This window comes from Sminthopsis crassicaudata, chromosome 4 (assembly GCF_048593235.1).
Source record: "Sminthopsis crassicaudata isolate SCR6 chromosome 4, ASM4859323v1, whole genome shotgun sequence".
In the NCBI taxonomy this organism is placed as follows: Eukaryota; Metazoa; Chordata; class Mammalia; order Dasyuromorphia; family Dasyuridae; genus Sminthopsis; species Sminthopsis crassicaudata.
The window spans coordinates 433,288,010-433,294,320 of record NC_133620.1 but is presented as its reverse complement, the minus strand read 5'-3'; the positions used below and the strand labels follow the sequence as shown (position 1 = coordinate 433,294,320).

The 6,311-nt window shown below is 35.8% G+C and overlaps 1 pseudogene; it reads right to left on the bottom strand.

Annotated features, from left to right (window-relative positions):
- Positions 1–1,184: 1,184 nt before the first annotated feature.
- On the bottom strand, positions 1,185–4,589 carry LOC141539823 (small ribosomal subunit protein eS10-like; annotated as a pseudogene).
- Positions 4,590–6,311: the final 1,722 nt, after the last annotated feature.

Sequence of the window (6,311 nt, the reverse complement as noted above, 5' to 3'; positions counted from 1 at the left end):
AGTTCAAATTTGACCTCAGACATTTAACATTTTCTAGCTGTGTGATCCTGGGTGAGCCATTTAATCCCATTACCTCAGGAAAAAAGAAATCATTAAAATTTTTTTGATCCTAACACCATATAAAACAAGCAATTATATATACATAATTGAATAGGAAAAACCCCATAAGTAGAACTGCAAATCTTTTATATAATTTGTTCTTTTAAAATATTTAATAAATCAATATATAATGTTCAAAGTTATATTTGTTTATGATTCTTTCTGGTCCTCCTTTTTTCTTTACAAATATTCTGAAGTTTTTCTTAATCTATTCCTTTAAAATTTTTTTTTTATGAAGCAGTAATATTCCAGTATATTTCATGTATTATAATCTGTTTAGCCCATTTTTCTAAATAATGGATAATCCACTTTGTGTGGCTCAGAAATGGTGAGGGGTCACCATTTATTAAAAAAAGCTGGAGAGATCTCTAGAAGCAGTTTATTGTACCTTCTCAAGAGATCTGGCTCAGGCAATCCAAGGAAGGAGGCACCTTTAATCCCTAATGCAAATACCCCTCCCACCACTGACCCTCATCCTCATTGGTTGAGGGTCTTACATTCTAAATGTGGGAACTACCCAAGAAATTGAACTTGACCAATAAGTACATAGTTGCACATATTTGACTGAAATAGGGAGAAAATGATGTCATGGGAATATAGCCAGGAACGACTTAACTATGCCCTTGAATCAATGCTCAAAGACCCTCAGGCCTATTCCAACTCTGAAGTAGATGAAGCCTTATTTGTTTTTACAACTGTCTTGAAAGACCTCACCTCATCTCCTTCAATTTTGTTTCTAGTTCTTTGCTATGATTATTACATATATACGTATATGTACATATCCTATACACACCTACGTATATATAACATATCCACATACATCTGTGAATGTATGCTTATATATATACATGTATACATATACACACACACACACAAACACATATTCTTTTCACTCTGTCTTTATATATAGATAGACTCTTAGGTCTTTTCACTGTATTTGACCACAGAAGTATAGGGTACTGGTATTGCTGTGGATCAAAAAGGATGTAGTTTAGTGGCTTTTATTGTTTCAAATTGCTTTCCATAATGGTTGGATCAATTCATAGTTCCATTAACAATGCATTACCGCATTTGACTTCATGCAACCCCTCCATTAATAGCCATTTTCTTTTTTTTTTTTTTTTTCCTGTACCAAGACAAAAAATCTTTTTGTCTTGTAGCAATAAGTACCAAGCTGATAGGTATGAGCTAAAATCTCAAGGCTGTCTTAATTTGCTTCCTCCTAATTTTTAGTGATTTGGGGCATTTTTCATATTTGTTGATATCTTTTATTTCTTTTTTTGAAAACTATTCATATGCTTTGAAAATCTGTTAGGAAAAAATTCTTATACATTTGTTAGTTCTTTATATATTTTAGATATCAGATCTTTAGAGAAATTTTCTATAAATATTTTTCCAAGTGAAAATTTTCTTAATTTTCTTAAACCTCTCCAGCATCTTTGCCCAGAGTATCCCAAATGGAATGAAGATTCAGACACAAGTGAATATTTTGTGCAATAGCCTACCAATTTTATGTAAACAGAACTGTCTGTTTTATCTCCTATGATCTTTTCTCTTGTTATATCAATCACTTTTCCTTTGTCCATAGTTGAGAATCTATCTTCTTCCTTTCTCTAATTTGTTTGACATGACCTTTTTTAGTAGGATCAAATATCTACTTGGAACTTATGTTGTATTTTCTAAGATGTTGGTTTATATTGCCATACTGCCTTTCAGTTTTGCTACGACTTTTTGAGTTTTTACTTTAGCAGTTGGTGTCTTTGGCAAATTTATCAAAAACTATGCTCCTATGTTCTGTTGCTTCTAGACTTTATTTACCTAATGTCTTAGATTGGCCAATTTTAAATAATTTTGATGATTATGAATTTGCTAGTTCCTTTCATTCCTTTTCTCCCCTATTTATTTTTCAAAATCCTGGGCCTCTTCCTGATCTAACAGGCTTCAAAATCCTGGCTCTACTGCTGTTCATATCAATTTTCCTTAGTGCCTAGGGTTTCATTACCCTGGATCATCTTAATCTTACAGCCTGGTCATTGTGGGATTTCTACCAGCAGAGTTTGCCCTGATCCCAACTTCTACTGCTTAGTTTCTGGCATCTTCATTTTGTGAAGGCTCTTTTATTTTCCTTCCAATCTTGTTCCTGCTTTTCTAGATTTCAAAATCATGACCCTAGTATTAGGTACCTTCATTTGTTGCCCCCTTTATCGTCAATTGCTTTTTGTAGGTAGACTGTCATTTCTCATTTGAATGCAAGCTCCTTGAGTGTAGGGACTATCTTTTTGCTTGTAGTTATACTTCCAGTGTTTAGCACTGTTCCAGGAACATAGTATATATGCTTAATTAAAGCTTATTTCCTTCTTGAAATTCTTGTTGTCTAATTAGTGGCATTGTTCCCCCCCCCCCAGGCATTTGGGGTTAAGTGACTTGCCCAGGGTCACATTATTAGGAATTGTTAAAGTGTCTTGAGGTCAAATTTGAACTCAAGTCCTCCTGACTTCAGGGCTGGTGCCCTATCCACTGCATCATCTAGCTGCCCCAATGGCATTGTTTTTTAATGAAATTATTGCTTCTGTGATTTGTTCTTTGACCATTTATTCTGCTTCCATTTTATGGGTGAATTCATCCCATTCACAGTTATGTTTGCTAACTGTACATTTCCTTTCATGTCTTCTATTGGTCTTTTAAAAAAATTTTAAATTCTGTACTCTCAAAATTATTGTGCTTCTGACTACACTACACACTACACAACCTCTCTTATCACCCTATTTCCTTTTGCTTAGTCCTTTCCCTCTTTATTTCTCTATTGGATAAAATGAATTTTTTAATAAAACTTTTTTTTTCAAAACACATGCATAGTTTTCAGCATTCATCCTTGCAAAACCTTGTGTTCCAATTTTTTTTTCTCCCTTCCTTCCCCCGATTTCCTCCCCTAGATGGCAAGCAATCCTATATGTTAAACATGTGCAATTAACATGAATTTCTGTACCCAACTCTGGAAAAAAAAAAAAAGTCTTATTCTTCTTTTGAACAAGTTCAAATGAGAATGAGGTTCAAGCATTGCCTGTTCCTCACCTGTTTCCCTTTCATTATAAACTATTCCTTGTCTACTTTTTTATAATTTTCTCCCGTTTCCTTCCTTCCTCCAGCATATCTTTCTCTTACTCTTTCCTTTTGAGATCATTCCAACACATAGATTCATACCATTGGTCTCTATATAGTCTAACTGCCCTAATAATAATGTATTTAGAGGTTACATGTATCATCTTCCCATAAAGAAACAGTTTTCCTTGTTAAGTTCCAAATGATTTCTCACTTTTGTTTATCTTTTTACACTTGAGTCTTCTATTTGAACATCTATTCAGCTCTGGTCTTTTTATTAGAAACCCTCTTTCATTAAATGTTCTTCCCTCCTTCCTTTTCCCCCATAGAATTATCTTGAGGTTTTTTGGGTAGGATGTTCTTAACTCCTTTGACTTTTGGATCATCATATTCCAAGACCACTACACTGTTCCTTTATAATGGTAACTGCTAAATCTTGTATGACTTTGGTCTTATAGTATTTGCATTTTTTTTCCCCTTTTCATTTCTGGGTGCTTTCATTTCCTATGATCTCCTTGATACTTGTAGCCAAAATTTTTTGTTTGTTTTGGTATGTGTGTTTTGTTTTGTTGTTGTTAATTCCAGCCCTGGAAGAGATACCAAAGATTATCAAGACTCAAACTTTTTTTTTTCCCCCCAAATTTTATTCAAGAAACATATTTAGTTTTTATTGAGGAGGCTGACCACGTCCACGACCAAATCCACCTCTAAATTGGAACTCTGTTGCAGACCCAGCCCCAGCTTCAGCCTTCTTGTCAGCACCAGGGGGAGCAGCACTCCGTCTGTATGTGTCTCTGTCAGCTTCACCCCGAGTAAGTTTGGCAGGTCGCTCCCCTCCAGACCTTTAGGCCTTGGTCTTCCTGTTTCAGGACGACTTCTGTGGAGTGTGGCAGGCACAATTTCAGGGGGCAGATGAAGGTAATCCGAAGGTACTGAATGCCCTCATTGGTGAGGTACCAGTAAAAATGCCTCCAGGAAAATTAATCCTTACTATAGCCCAAGACTTTAGAGACTGCATGGCCTTCATAACATGGAGATTGGGCACATTCTTGTCTGCCAGTTCAGGATGCTTGGGCATGTGGACATCCTTTTTGGCTACCATTACACCCTCCTTAAAAAGGAGTTCATAGATGGCAATTCGGTTCTTCTTGGGCATCAACATCTCGGCGGAGGCGACGGGTGCTGCTCTAGCCCAGGATAGAAAGGCAAGACTCAAACTCTTGACTTTTAATTGCTTTCAGTATGGATTTGGTATATTAGGTTTTCTTGAAGCAAGTTAGGCTTTCAGGTCCTTTTCAGTTTCTGTGATTCTGATTTTGTAACTTAAATATGTTAAATGCAACTCAAATTGTTAAGCATCAAGACAGAATGGCCAAAGAAACTGTAGTAAAAGGATGTAACAATATATTATTGCAGTGCAATGTTATAAAATGGTGCAGTTTGGAAACAAGGAAAACACAATTACATGATGACTAAAATAACTAAACTAAACCAACTAAAATAACACAAAGAAAAAGTACTGAAGGAGAATGCTGAGTAACTCTAATGATCACACAATCTCAAAGTCCAGCAATGTAAGGATAAATCTTTTCACTGCTGAACAAGATTGTGTAGAATAATTCAAATAATGTGGCACTTGGTTTATTGTGGTACTTGGCTTTGCTGATACCTTCTTTACTTCTTTTTTTAAATTATAATTAAAGACTTTTACTCTGAGATGTATGAATTTTTTTTTTATTATATATATATATATTTTATAATATTATCCCTTGTATTCATTCCTCCAAATCACCCCCCCTCCCTCTATTCCCTCCCCCCGACGACAGGCAATACCATACATTTTACATGTGTTACAATATAGTCCAAGTACAATACATGTGTGTGAATATCATTTTCTTGTTGCACAACAAACACTAGAATCCGAAGGTACATGCAACCTGGGCAGACAGATATCAGTGCTAACAATTTACACTCCCCTCCCAGTGTTTCCTCTCTGGGTGTATCTACCTCTGTCCATCATTGATCAACTGGAAGTGAGCTGGATCTTCTCTATGTTGAAGATTTCCACTTCCATCAGAATAGAGATGTATGAATTTTTAAAAAGATATTTTAATAATAGATATCTTAATAATCCGTGATTTGTATGTCCCACAACTCTGGCTGTTCAGGGGCTCCTTTATTGAGTACAGAAGATTGGGTGAAGGAACACAAGAGTTGCTTTGGAAGCTTCCTTTTCTCTCCCACTATGTTGATTGGTCAGTTTTGTTCCCACTTACCACTTCCTTCAGCTTCTGTAATCTATAAATCAGTTAGTTCCTACTATGTGCCAGGCATTGTGCTAAGTGTTGGGCATATGAAGGCAAAAGTGAACAGTTTCTGTCCTCAGGAGCCTAAATTCTTTTGGGGAGACATATATGAATATAGGTATTGCAGAGCAGGATATTAGTAAGATTGGGAGGGTTGGAATTAACTTTCACACCACCAGTCATTAGTGTTGTTAGCCAAGAAGCTGTGAAGCAGGATTGAGACAGCTGAGTTAACTTTATCCTGAGGTTGAATAGTGGATTGACTTAGGATCCAGATGTAGGCCTCTAGAGTAGAGAATATATGAAGATAGCTCTAGAATTTGGTGAGGAGCTTGCAGGACCCCAGGGAACTTCCTTAAATATCAATTTTTATCTCTTTTTTTCTTCTGCTTTTACCTACAAGTTACTGATTTTTTAAAAATAAGTTGAAATAAGCTGCATATTAACCCTCAAGCTTTGAGTGGTATATTGCAAAATGATGTGGAACTGCAACTGGGACTTGCAAAAGAGATATAAAGTTAATTTTTCAGGGAATGGTACCAAGTACTTCATGTGACCTGTCTTGATGATATGTCTTTCTCCCCTCCCCCACTGGTGCCTTCCCTCCCAGACTACAGTGTACTTAAAATTTGGTATCTATTTTTATTTTTTCACTATGTATTAAAACTGTCTATATACATGCACATTTGTTGTCTGCTTCATTAGAATGTAAGTGCCAGGGGAGGAAGAATTGAGTAATAGTTATGAACTGATAGTAATCCTTTTCTGCACCCTCCAAAAAAGGGGAAAAATGTAAAATAAATAATA